This window comes from Vanessa tameamea, chromosome 8 (genome assembly GCF_037043105.1).
Source record: "Vanessa tameamea isolate UH-Manoa-2023 chromosome 8, ilVanTame1 primary haplotype, whole genome shotgun sequence".
NCBI lineage: Eukaryota > Metazoa > Arthropoda > Insecta > Lepidoptera > Nymphalidae > Vanessa > Vanessa tameamea.
Genome location: NC_087316.1, coordinates 13111718 through 13126770, shown reverse-complemented (window position 1 = coordinate 13126770; position 15053 = coordinate 13111718). Strand labels below are relative to the sequence as shown.

General features: G+C 33.5%; 1 protein-coding gene across 9 annotated transcripts in view; it reads left to right on the top strand.

Moving 5' to 3' along the window:
* Nucleotides 1–15053, top strand: part of Mmd (mind-meld) — a 497564-nt gene that overhangs the window by 23017 nt on the left and 459494 nt on the right. The window lies entirely within an intron of this gene.

Sequence of the window (15053 nt, the reverse complement as noted above, 5' to 3'; positions counted from 1 at the left end):
TTTTATGAGGCAAATTACTCCACAAAATATAGAATTAGTATTTTCATTAGACATATGTAGTCTTGTGAAATGACGGTTCATTAATGTTTTTAAAGTATATTATGATTTTGTTAAGAGAAAACAGACACAGTTCGCACTATACAGTATTGATAACAAGAAGGTAAGTAATTATTGTAATAATTAAAAAAATACAATAGCATAAATTATAAGACGAACTAATATAATATATATATTTTTAACCATTGTTAATTATAGCATTCCACGTATTTCTAAACCTTTTTCACTAGTACATAATATTAATTTGAATATTTATAAATGTTCATATAGTGAAATAGCAAAAACAGGCTCCCCCGAGCGGCGAGTTCATCGACTGGTATTTATATTGCCAGGTCTAATACAATTTCTGGCTCTCACAAAGTTCCGTTTTCTCTCAATCGTATTATCCTGGGGTCGAGTCGAATACCAAATAAGTTTAATTAGTGCTCTCAGACTAGGGTAACTTATGCAGTTCTTGGAGACGTAATTAATCCGTCTCTGTCCCTCTTATTAGTCTTTTTAGCGTGAAAAAGAGATATACATATATATATAAGTAATTGATAGGATTAGGTATTAGCATTTACTTGTGAATTACATGGCTTCGTGGTCGTTTGATTTTCATGTTTGCAGTGTATTTAGTTTGTGGTTTCTTCTTAAGCAAAGTTTCTGTACTTAAGAACTTTAAGCAACTCTTTTTACTATGTTTAAAGATATCATACATAAGACATAAAATTTTAGACAACAATACTTTTATTGCTAAAAGCATTACCCAAAAATTTATATTGTATAACATTTAGATTTATACTTAAATGTTGCAGCTTCCATGGTATCAATTGTTTTAGTTTAATATATAGTTAACCGTAGGAGTCCTGATGACTTATCGGATAGAACATGTAGATTTTAATGAAGATAGCGGGGTGCCATCTGGATCTGATTTTTATGTGTAATTTGTAATTAAAAACTTGCACGGTGGTTATGAAAACAACCATGAGAAAACCTGTGTCTCGTAAGAAATTCTGCCACATTCCACCAACCCAAGCTGGATTTGAATAAGCTATAATTATTTTCCTTAAGATGAGAGCTTAACTCAATTTACCCAACCTTTTGTTTTAAATACATAGGTACAGTATAAAGTATTATTGTCTTAAACTCTACAATAGTTGTTGCTTATAATTCTGACAGCAAACAATTATTTTCATTGATATAGAGTATTTGAAAATAAAACAATAAAACAGAACAATTTAAATATGCTACAAAAACTGCAAGAGCGAGCTGAAGAAGAATAGATTGTAGTGTTTTTTGTAACTCCGTCCATCCAGTCCGACGTCCGCTGCAAACGCGCAAAAAATATCATTAATATGTAAAAGATAAAAGTGTAATTTATTATCTCCCATTACAAAGTTACGGGAAAAAAGAGAAATATTCAGACTCGAGGTTGGAGATTTACGCGAAATTTATCAAGTAAACCTAGCTTCGGACGCACTCGAGATATGAGGGCTTTATCGTGACATTCTAGACCAAGAAATCCCCAATTGTAACATATCATATATACAAGATGGCCAAACGGATATAGGCGGTCGGTTTGATGTGAAATATTAGATGTGGAGTGAGGTTATACGTCACAAACATGAATACAATGTTTTGTCGTCAGCTTTCATCATATCAAATAGCGTAAACTATTTACGAATACAGTATGTTTCACGTGGAGATGCTTGCTAGTAATAATAGTTTTATATTGCTAAACTAAATTGATTTAAATAAATAATAACAGTGAGTATTCAAATATTGATTCGCTCTTTATTTTAACACGCTTAGTCCGATGGGACGGCTATCGAATTACCTTTAAGGATCAACTTTACCTGGATATTCGAAGTAAGAGTTACTTGAAAAATACTTTATAATTTAAATTTGTCTGTCTTGGGAATCGAACTTCGAGATTTGGCTTCAAATAAACTAGCTAGTAGATCGTTTAGACAGTCAACAAATTGATTTACGTTTGTATACAACAACTGTAAAACTCAATACAAGTGCCTCACAATGTAGGTAATTGTATCGATCAGATTTGTAGGTAGACATTTATGACTTTCCTTTATCTGTTCACTCACGAAGGCGCACTGCGCTAAATTATACCTGTAATATATTTGAATAGCCCGTGTGTCTACCAAAGTTGAGCGAAGACTATCTTCTCCATCAAAGATTTGGTGCTAAATCCATGCATTAGATTATCATATGCATTAGTCGAGTGACACTCGTACACACAAGACAGCTTAGTGTGCGTGTGATGACTAATAAAGACAGACAAAAAAACAAAGTAGATTATATTCGTTAACGCACGCCGATAGTCGTTTAACGTGGAGGGGAAGTGGTCAGTTAAATGGTGATATGTATATACGTATCTTTTCAAAGATCAGCTGTAATTAGTGTTCATTTAGCACAACTAAACGCAATCGTACTAAAAATTGTTTTTTTGCCAGCGCTGTCATAATTACTGTTCGCATGTTCTTATCGACTGCGAAACATGGGATGAGTTTTAATTGTCATATAAACCAATTAAAAAGAATATTCAATTATGAAATTCACACATCAAAATATATTCTTCATCTACAGAAGCAACTTTTCGTGCTGATTAATATTTAATTACTGATTTTGACACAAATGTCGGGTGGCATTTACGGTTGTCGGTTGTTTTTTTATATGAACTCTAGTTTTCTTCCGCGGTGTTAACCGCGAGTTTGAGAGGGGGGGTGTTCAGTCAGGTGTGCATCATTGCAGTAGTGAGGTGTGAAAACGTAACAAACAAACTCCCTTTCGCATTTACATTGTATTTTAGGAAGAATTCCATTAATGTGAAAATAATATCCCACTGCTGGGCTAAGGCCTCTCCTCCATTTAAGAAGCAGGTTTAGAGCTTATTACTCCACGCTTCTGTAATTCGGATTGGTTTACACGTGGCAGATTTACATGCGATATACAGTTTTTCTTCACCGTCGAGCACGAGATGAATTATAAACACAAATTAAGCATATAAAAACTCAGTGCTTACCCGGATTTGAATCCGCAATCATTGGTTAAGATTCAAGAGTTTTAACCACTGGGCCATCTCGGCTAGGAAAAAAATTGTTATTGCTATTAATGTCGTTGTTGTATGTTCCGGACAAGTAATATATAACTTAAAATTACGATTTCATCAATTGAGCTTCATTCCGCTCCATAAGAAAATCAATTCAGCTCAATTTTTTCTATATTATGAAGCACACGCATATAGTGGAATGCTATGAATAATTCTTCTTCTCAACTGTCTAAGAAACACTTAATCAGCATATCATTATTTAGATATTTAATATAGTATTCGCTTTATAAAGTTAATTAGTACATTTCAGATCACGAAAAGTAATAACTACTTGGAGTTGTCGTGTTCCAGTTTGATAGGTCAATGAACCAAACTAACAATAGACACATCTTAGTTTTCAAGATTGGTTAGGTTGGCGCATCATTGCTCATTTCGGTGATACCTTTCCATGCGCCAACCATCAGCAATGATGCAATCGTCTTATGGTACCAATCTATGGTGGTGATAACTTTTCATCAGGTGACTCTTTCGCCAGTCCGTCTATATATTTGAAATAAAAAAGTAAGTGTTAAAAAAGCAAAAATCAACTGACTTAAAGATAAATGAATCTTTTTAAAACTGCCCAAGATTTCACTGACGACCGGCTCACCGGAGGTCGGTCGAGGAATGAGTTTTCGTTTAAAAGTTTTTATTGCTCTCTTACTTACTGCGGACGTGTGATGACAATAAGGTTTTTACGCCGAAACTTTGTCGGGATCAGCTCGACCGCTGGGTCCGATATTGTGGAAATTGTAGGTAAAAAATGTTTACAGCCGCAACGTTGCTTTAAAATACGGTAAGCCTTTAAGTATATATTATACAAAATGCTTTTAAATTTCATATAAAATTCTATTACATTATTAACTTATACTTATTCAAGTACGCAAAGAGTTTGACAAGCGGTTGCCGAATTAGGTTTGAGCTGCACGTTTCCAGAATACGTTATGTGATAAGTATGTTAATTCGCATTGAAACCACGTGGTTGTGGAGTCCCAAATCTTTATCTTAAACGCTCAGCTAAAAAGTCTTTGCTACAAGTAATCGCGTTGTATAAAACAGAATGTAAGCCCATAGGCTGCGTCACCATAAATTTTTTCTCGAATACTCAAGATTTACATTCATTACATTTATTTACATTAACAGCTTGTAAATTTCCCACTGCTGGGCTAAGGCCTCCTCTCCTTTTGAGAAGAAGGTTTGGAGCATATTCTACCACGCTGCTGCAGAATTTCATTGAAATGAGACACATGCAGATTTCCTCACGATGTTTTCCTTCACCGCCGAGTACGAGATGAATTATAAACACAAATTAAGCACATGAAAATTCAGGTGCCTGCCTGGGTTTAAACCCGCAATCATCGGTTAAGATGCACGCGTTCTAACCACTGGGCCATCACGGCTTTAGATTTGAGGAGCTGTAATAACGAGTTCGTCTTGTAATATTCAATCTCGTGTAAATATATATAGTGTATTGAACGCGAGTACAAACCCTTATGCTTGCCTCGGTTTCCATTTGCCAATTTGACCATCTTTGTTTTGAGACACAAGCTTGCAATTGTCACTAGCAAACCGGCGTGGCCTGGCATTCTAGCTGAAGCTGGTACGACCGTTTCTACAAAGGATTCGATGCGATACTGAAACCGCATGCGATCTGTTAGCACGTTACGACGTCTCTGTTGCCCGCCTCTTTACCGCAGGGTGAAAAATCGAACGGCTTGCTATCTCCTAGCGGTCTAAATACTAACATAGGAGCTATTACTAATATGCTTGTTTAGGTATTGCATTCATAGTATGTTATTAGTCTCTTTCTAGTATATGAAAGCTTGTAAGTGAGCAGGTTGTTTAACTTCGGGGTTAATGAATTGAAAAACAAAATGGTGTTTTGGAAATTAGTGATATGTATGTTCAACAACCGGTAGCAGTGTGTTGAAAATAGCAACAAATCCTTTAAGGAGGAAGTGGTCTTCGCTCAGCTTTGGGCTATTATAATTTGTTGCAGGTGTAATAATATCCCTTCGAAGCTTAATATCATAATGGTGAGCTTATATCTCCTTAGAGCTGTCTCTTTTAAATTTTCAAATCTACTACGGGTTTTTAGAAAAGTTCTTAATCTTGTTAACACTCTTTTGTTTGACGAACAATAACCAATCCGATTTTAGTCAGATGTCTTGCAAAGTATATGTAAAATATTTCTTTTTTAAGACATCAATAGTTTTACCCGAAATCGGGCCAGATTTCAACCATTTCATACATAAGCAATGCGCTTCGAACCCTGGGTTCTGAGATGTTATTTCCCTTTATTTACTGGCACATTCACCCTTCAAACGGGAACACAACAGTATTTAGTATTGTTGCTTGGCGGTATAGTATATGACGAGTGGGTGGTACCTACCAAGACAGTTTCCTCCCTAAACCTAAATTCTTGGCCTTGTTGAACCAAGTATTTTACCCATTTGCTACTCTCGGTTGATTAAAACGTAATAAAAAATATGAAACAGTTTCTTTGAATAAGAAGTCATGTAAGTACAAAATGAATTATAATGTAAATTCCTATACTACAGAGATATTTCATATAGATGTCGTTCGCCTTTGTACATTACGCTGTCACCTTGCACAGGTGAACGTGACAGTTGACATTATACAAATAGAATGGACCTACATTTTAGCTTATTGTTTATGTACAACGAGAAGTTTTCGCGGGTTCGCTCACGTGGAAAATATTACCTAATCGAAACAAAAGTAATGTTTAAACACGGATTCTTATATATTAATAGCGTAAGTCGATTTTTGTCCCAGTGATTATGGGACGATGGCTGCAAGTAAAAAATCGGTTACTGTCTCATTTTGAAGAGCTCCAGCCGCAGATAGATATGCAGAAAAATAAAGAGGATTATTGATTGGAATTTTGTAACTTGTTTTATAATTTAAAAAATACCTAATTTTAGAGAGCGGGTAAAAGTTACTGGCCACGTAGAGAGCGGCGCTCTGGTTGTATAAAAAAAAAAAAAACGTAAATCGTGCGAACAGACGTCGTCAGTTTACAATAAAATAAAATTATATTATTTGTAAAATTATAAATCATGTAATATTTGATTATCGATTTATTTACTATTTAATTTACGTCTAAAAGTTTGGACAGCTATGTAATATACAACGCGTTTGCAGAGAGACGAAGAATTTGCACGTATATTAATCAGTGGATTCAGATTGTTAAGAAGATTAACAAAGTACGATTCTAGCTATTATAGGCCTGGCTTAATACAGATGTGATACTCTAACGTAGAAATGACATCAACGCTTAAGAGCTCTGTAAATCCATAATAACTGCCCGCCTTTAATGGATCTCGTTGATTCGATTTTTGAGGCCTTTCTTCACGCTTCCACATTTAATCATAATCAAATTTCTCAAGGAAGAATCAACACCGTTTTACTGTTAACATATCTATGTTATTTAATTGGTGAAAAAGATTTATTATATTTTGTGGTTTTTCTCTAAAGAATCTATGTTTCGAATCGGTGATGAATTTTAAAGTAAAGATTAAGTAACAGCCTGTACTTGTTTCACTGTTGGGCTAAAAAATCCTCTCACCTTGAGAAGAGGGCTTGAAACTAATTGCAACACGCTGCTGCTTGATCGTCTAGCACAAGATGAATTACAAAAAGAAATTAACCACATGTAAATTCAGTGTGGGGTTTGGACCCGCAATCATCGGTTAATATGCACGCTTTCTAACCACTGGGCCATCTCGGCTCTATTAAATATAATATCATTAAATGAATGCATATTACGAGAAAACTCAGTGTCAACAAATACTTTAAAAATCTTGTATATATTTTTTGAATAATAAAACTAACAATCATTCCTTAAAATCTCAACAAATTTACTTCATTTCAAAACATTTGTTCTAATTCAATTGATTGTGGTCAAGTGTAAAATTATTATGAATAAAAAAAAATATATATACGTATAATGTCACTTCCATTACTTCTCTGTTCTAAGCTCAGGTGTAATAAGTGGAACTAATCAAGGGGCGGCTTAGATTGGACCACTATCCGCACCTGTTGAAATAATATGAAGTAACGTTGGTCGCTTCACGAGATATATGTGGTAGGATTTAGAAATTAAAATAGACAGAGTATAGTCTAATAGAGGTCATAAGTAGTAGAATTTCAGTTATGAATTGTGAAATAATAGCAAAGTAAAATATTAGTATGTTATATCCTACATATTGGTTTTATTGCCACGGTAATGTATTAATTTTTTAAAATTAAATTAGTACACAGTATTATTAAGTGATCTATTATCGTTAGGAATATACAAGCGGTTCTCTCAGAACAGCCTTTGCAAGAACTTTATGAATATATTGCAATCGCAATACACAAATATACTACGGTATATATCATAAACGATTTCGACTCGACAGATAATAAATAAAACCGGAATAGGTTTTTTTTTTGCATAGATTTGCAATTGAATTGAAATACAAATAGAAGATATTAGTTTGTTAAAAATTCTACGTTAATTTTTTCCGATGATGTATTCTTGATTTAATTTGTTCTTGCCTATTTAAATTAAATCTTACATGATCAGGCAAATTAAGAATACCGCGTCCATTACATATGTAATTTATCTATGATAAAAGCAAAAACTTTATGACGTTACTAAATTATTATTAATTTTTGGAACGAAGATCTTTTAAGGGGCTTGAAGTACAGTGAACTGGCAGAAATCTGCCAGAAAAGGTGTTTTGCCCCGTCCCGGCGACCTTTCCTTATCTTTCTCTTTCTAGTGAATACGGTTTTGTATAAAATTATTTAAACTTTTTTTTTGGTATTATTGCCTAGCACCTGACGACCAATCTTTAAAATGCGAGCAACGTAGTGGACAACTATTTTTAATTAAAATTAAAATATTCTTGCATTTCCTTAATATTTATTTTTATGTGCAATTTTTTCCCTTAGAATGGGAATTCCGTAACTGTTTTTGTCTTAATTCTTTTAAATTAAGTTTTTTTAATGAATTAATTAAGTTATGTTCGTTTAATATTTATTGCGTTTATTATAATTGTAGAAAACGAATGAAAATTAATACTTTATATAGTGTGACTCCTTGTCTTGGTTGATAATAGTATTCATTATTATTTTATGTCAAAAAAGACCTCCATAAAAGTCTTCGTAAATAGATTATCTGTTCTAAATTCTAAATAAAAAGGGTTGAAGAAAGAATTAAAAAAAAGAAAAAGATATAAATATTTTCCAACGTAATGGTTTATGTCTGTAAAGCAATTTGGTTTTGTTTTTCGCTATTTATGACAACGAATGATTTATTTGGCGCTTCGGATCAATAAACGTTTTGGCGGGAACTACACAAACAGGACGTGACGTCAGCGCCGCGCCCCGGACGACGCTACGTATGGATACGGAAGTTGTATATTTTCGTTTAAAGTCGTATCTATATATATAGGTCAGATTTTATAACGAATATAGTATTAAATAAAATAAATTGTTTACTCGTCGGCCAAATAGCCCTTTAAAAATGCTTTGCGAGGCCTGGTTTCTGCCTGTGGGGTGGTTTTCTACGTGTAAGGGGGGGGGGGTGACTCAGGCATTGGTCACCATATGTCCTTATCTGCACAACATGTATGCATCATTTTATGTTGATCTATGGAGTAATTAAAACGTGAAAACATACCAAACAAATTCACTTTCGTGTTTATCATACTAGTTAGGATGCATTAACACAATATACGTAAGCTAGTATATTTTATATGGGGCGGTGATGGACGGCGGGAATGCTTCCGAATAAAAACTTCCCTACTTCAGCAATTTAATTTCCTCTTTACATTATTTACTCTTATTCCATTCTCAGCTCGGTGACACTTTTTACCGCCTGTCGCCATCTTTTTTTTGTGAAACTCTTCCCATCCTTCATGGTTACGTTCCGTATTAATGTCAGCACAACAATATGTCTTAAAATAAACAATTAGTTTAAGGAATTTCTACATAATATAATATAATCGTTAGTGGAAAGGAAGAAAATTTAAAGCGCCAAAAGGCGGCACTTCTGGAATCATTTTGTAAATCTTTCTTCTTTTCTGATGATAAATATACGTATGCTTGTGTTGCTAAGACCAGAAGTCGTAAATGTCCCATTGTTGGGCTAAGGCCTCCTCTCCTTTTAAAGAGATTTGTAGCTTACTCCGCTACGCAGCTCGAGGGCGGATACGCACGTGGCAGATTTACGATGGAAGCAAGTTTCGTCACGAAACGAGTTAAAAACAAATTAAGCTTATGAAATTCAGTTGACCGATCTTGAAGTTTTCCTTATTCTCACAAAGAAATTTTAATATGTATGACGGAGTCTCTTGTCCCAGCTTGTTTTTAAAAATGACGTCAGCAATGCTGACACGTTAGGGTTTGGATTTCTATCCATCCTCGAAGGTATGAAATTAAACATAATATTTTTTCTTTGATTTATTCCAAGCTGAGGAGGTCCGATCGCTTCGACGGCTCGAACAAGCCTGTCGATAACGGTTTTGTTTTTTTTTTATCTGTATTTGTGTATTGCTGTTGGCCCTCCTGGCCTTTACAGCGTCACCGAACGTTGGGGCGAGTGCTAAGACTCTGCCTTAAGGTGAACCCTTTTGGGCTAGAGAGTGACGTTCGTCCTGAGGGTATCTCCTATGAGATCGCACCTCGGCTCAGAACGTAGTCGGTGGGGGTCGATAACGGCGGGCGCTCGGCTTTTTATAACAAAATTGGGTGGGGAAACTATTCACTCAATATAACACCTATTTATGGACGGTAAAACATTTCAGACTAATTTAACATCTCAGAATTCACTAAATGTTATTAATTTAATAATCAAACACTTTTCAATAATTAAAATAATCATTTCCGGACACGTGTTTTTCTTAAATACGTGGTTTCCCGCCGACGTGTATGTAAAGATAAAAATATAAACGAGCAAAGGAAAAAAAATATACAGTTCAAATAATATTTTTAATTAATCAAACGCAATGAGGTCAACGAAACGTTGGACCTCTCCGTATTATTGGTTACTGGAAATGCCGATTCATTTTCAGAGGTTACCTTAACACATCACAGGAAGCCTTTGACATTACGTACATTAGGCAATGACGTGCAAACATTGCCAAAACATACCAATGATAATTAGTTATATTACTCGCAACTTCGTTCACTTGAGCGTTAAATACGGACATTGAGTTTATTTACTCCCGACCCGTAATGTATGTATGGAAAATCATGAGGGATTGTTCTAGAAATTATTTTACACAAATCATTAAAATTAATGTATGACACTTGTGATTTCAAAATAACTACGTTGTTTTTGTTAATGAGGTTAAAAGCGATTGTTATTTTTGTGTTTCTGTCAATCTGTTTTTCGGATTATCTTTAATCGGTTAAAATTATACATTTAAATAATTCTATTTTTATAAGGATTATTTCAAGGTTTGTGTCGAAAAGCTACATTTTTACTGTTATTTATATTCTCTTCTTTTACTGATAATATTTTATATGTCAAGAGCTACCAAAAGAAAAGACATCGGTTGACGAAGAAAATAAATAGTTACTGAGCTGCTTTGTTTTTGCCAAATGTAAAAATTATATGTATTTCAAAAGATGCTTTTAAAATACTTTTAAATTACGTCCTTCCGTTTATACAAAACTCAAATAACATTATCGTGTATAATGTCATATCCATTTTTCGGTTAAACTCCTCGTCAAGGAAGTCATCAATCAACTGCTCGCCAACTGAAATAATACAGGCTAAAACAATTGTTTTCAACACAGAAATCACTCTCATTTACTTATGAATATAATAATTAAATTTTTAGTACTCGATGGTCCAGTGGCTAAATATAATGTAGCAGTTACCGAAGTTCTAGATTCGAATATCAGGTCGATGTTGATAAAAATATTGGGTTTTATTGTCGAAAAAAATCGTGTGTCGTATTGGTTCTGAAGTCCTATTATAAGAGTTTGGGAAGAGTGAGTGTACAATTTGCGTACTATAATATATCCTGCGTAGTCGACTTCCCTTGAGAATGGCCGCCGAGGCCAAAAGCGGTCAGGACAAAATCATCATAACCGCAATATTAAATAATTTTCTTTCGTATATTATGCTTAAATAATAAAAAAGCGTGGAGTTAATGCTTGTTGACTTCCAGGCAGAATATATCGTACATATATAATTGTATTTAACTAACATGACTGTATTTTTAGATGTCGAAAAAGAGTAACTACTGAGTTTCTTGTCGGTTCCTCTCGGTAGAATCCAAATTGCGAACCGGTGGTAGCTTTACTTAATATGGTTTGTTAATTGATTCAAAATTGCTTGTAAAAGCCTGCACGAATAAAGTATATTTTGATTTTGATTTTCAAAATCTCTAAAGAAAATCTTTGTTTCAATCAATTTAACTTGAGTAATTGAATGAAGATTTTGCATTACATTCACGCACTTCATAAATCGGCGGGCTCAAGTGGTAGTCGATCCTTCTGTATACTTTTTTATCATAATAATTCAAAAGAATGCGTTAACTTTGATATTTTTTAACTAAAGCATTTTATTAGTGCTCAATTCTAATCATATGGTTTATCTTATTGGTTTTATTAATTATTATTTATTATATAATAGTTTAAAAAATGTATTATATTTCTTATTTTTAATTATTTTGTTTATGTTTAATTTATATTTTCAATAATTACATTGTGTAATATGATAATGCATGGTGAGACTACCTGTAAGTAGTAGAACTTTTGCCTTGATAATTTTGAAATGTTATTTATTTTTATTTTGGATATGATTGTATCTACTGTTGGTTGTCCTAATGAAAATAAAATAAAATAAAGCATAATATTCATTAAATAACATTAGTACAGGTTACTCCAGGTGAAACATCTTGATTCAAAGAACTCTCTCATTGTGACCTTTACAATTCACATTTGACATTTGTGTGAAAACCACAAGACTAGACTGAATAAAATCTGTCCTGAGTGTCATACAACATTTATATGTGAGTTTAGGAGTTGGTTCAACTTGTGGTCGGGATTTAGTTGAAATTACAGATGAATACACATCATTTCTTATTTTCCATAGTGTATGGGACATTCGACGGTAAAATAGTTTTTTTTTTTGACGGTATTTTTTTGGGATTTTTTAACGACAAAGCTAAATATTAGTCCTATCGTTCCCTTAATAACGTTTCCACTACCAGTGATAATAATAATAGCCTTATAATAACAACTTCTTTTAACTTAAACTGGTAAATCATTTTTGCCATTTCTAAGTCGTGTATAGGCAGTGCGCTTTGAAAAACGCTGACATCCTTTAAATTTACACTGAAACGTCGCGTCAACTCCTGTCTCGTGGCATCATTCCGGGCGCATTCCACGAGGAAATGAACGATGACCCTCTATCCCACATAAATCCAAACTTGGGGTATTTAATGTCTTCATTAGAAATCTGAGCCGAGATGGCCCAGTGGTTAGAACGCGTGCATCTTAACCGATGATTTCGAGTTCAAACCCAGGCAGGCACCACTTAATTTTCATGTGCTTAATTTGTGTTTATAATTCATCTCATGCTCGGCGGTGAAGGAAAACATCGTGAGGAAACCTGCATGTGTCTAATTTCAACGAAATTCTGCCACATGTGTATTCCACCAACCCGCATTAATTCTCCCACATTTGGTAGTAGGGTTTCGTGCAAACTCGTTCGTGTAGATACTTACTTAGCACATATTCTACCATCTAACAGCAATACCTTATATAGTGTATAGGCACAGAGGACATATATTTCCAAGATTGGTGGAGCGTTGATTATACGAGGAATGATTAATATTTGTCAGTACGTCTACATTTAAAAAAAAATGTAATATCAAACCATTTTCGATGAGCGTGATAAACCCCAATCCACTTCAAGAGAAATAAATATGAATAACTTTATTAAATCAAACTCATATTTAATTCATTGTTATATAGTATTACATTATACTAGATTGCATTGTTACCAAAAGTGTGTACGAAGTTTCAGCGCAGTCGAGTGGAACTGTTTCAAAATTCAGTTGCTAGGTTTTAGCTACATATACAAACAGGTGAACTTAAATGATTGATTGTTAATAATATAAAACAAATCCGTGCTCATAGAAACAAATCTACTTTTTCTCCTTTAGGAGTCATGCTTTTCAAATGTAAATGGGACCGAGCGTGAGGTATATCCTCCCATACAAATGAAATAAATAAAAAGTTAGGTGGGCTTGACAAACATAAACAAAATACAAACGGATTGATAACCTTCTATTTTTTTGAAGTTGACTAATAATAGGATAGTTCTTTATTTGAAAAAAAAAAATACATAATTTTACTCATCAGGAATTAATTTTGATGCTATCGGAAGTGTTCTCGAAGAGAAAGACACGAAGCGAACAAGTCATAAAACTAAATTTTTACGTTCACTAAAATAGCAATGAAACAAATTTTTATGGGCGTTAGATGCTAGTTTTGTTAAGCACGTCGTAAATGTGTTTCGTATCCCAATGTACAGGGGGTTACATATAAAATAGGGGTTATCAAACTTGAGGTCGCGAATTAAAGGGATTGGTGGTTGCAAAATGTTGTAATAATTTTCGTATAGATTATATGTTAAGCTAAATGTGGTTTTTGTTATTTTAGTTTTGTAAGCTTGACTATAGTGAAAATAGATCGTATATTGTACGACTATCATTCGAATCGTACGCTTAAGTTTCGCATCAAAAGAGGGTTCGATCTTTAAGATGTTTTTATATGGTTATATAAGAAATACTCGATTGATTATTTCGTTACTTAGCAATTGATTTGTCGATGAATTTCGTACTTCTCGCATGGCGTTACAGACTATTGCCAATGACTGAAAAAAAGTAACTAATTAAAAAAAAAAAAAATAACCGACCGCCCATAGATCCAGTGGTTTCTTCTTGTAACAGCTTGATTAAGCATAACTTCATAATTTTTGACAAAACTAAGTGTAATACTCGAGCGAGAATAAAATCATCTAACAATATTCGTTGTTGAATAATATTTTAAATGATATCTAAAATTAAATGTGTGTAATAAGTTATATCTCAAATAAAACGCCCCTTCGTAACGTTCGAGCGCCCAGTCTTAGATTAATAGCAATAAAATCAAAGACGTAAACAAGGTACAAATTAAAAGTCAACAAACAGATTTTACATAAAAACTTTTTATTGAATAACTGAATAAAATTTGAAATTATTTTCGTATAAAGATTCAATGATATTTATCACATATCTCCCAGGTTGAGATAGATAAATTGTATAACATTTTTGCCCACGACTAAGACTTACTAACCTAACCTAAAACTAAACAGTAACTGTCATAAATCTAAGTAATGTAATCTTTATTGGCGTTTTATTAGTAAGTTTATCGTACACAATCGAAATTACCTACGTCATCTATATTTGATTGTGATATAAGGGAGACGGTGTCTATAATATGAGGACTTACCTGATTTAATTAATCAATAAGAAATTATGTCTTTTATAATAATAGTAATCCAGTAATTATTTACAATTATTCATTAATTATCCACTAAATCGTAGTCAAACAGCGTGGTGACAAGCTCCAGAGTGCCTACGTATTATAGATGCAAAACTTTGCCCAACTATGGGCAAACTGGGCTTCATAGGCCCTCAACATTAACTTAATTCGAATGTGTATAAATATCAACCAATCATTAGATAGTATAAAACAAAGTCCGCTATCTGTCTGTCTGTCTATGGATGCTTAGATCTTCAAAATCACACAACGGATTTTGATGCGGTTTTTTTAATAGATAGAATGATTCAAAAGGAAGGTTTATATGTATAAAACATGTACAATATAGTAG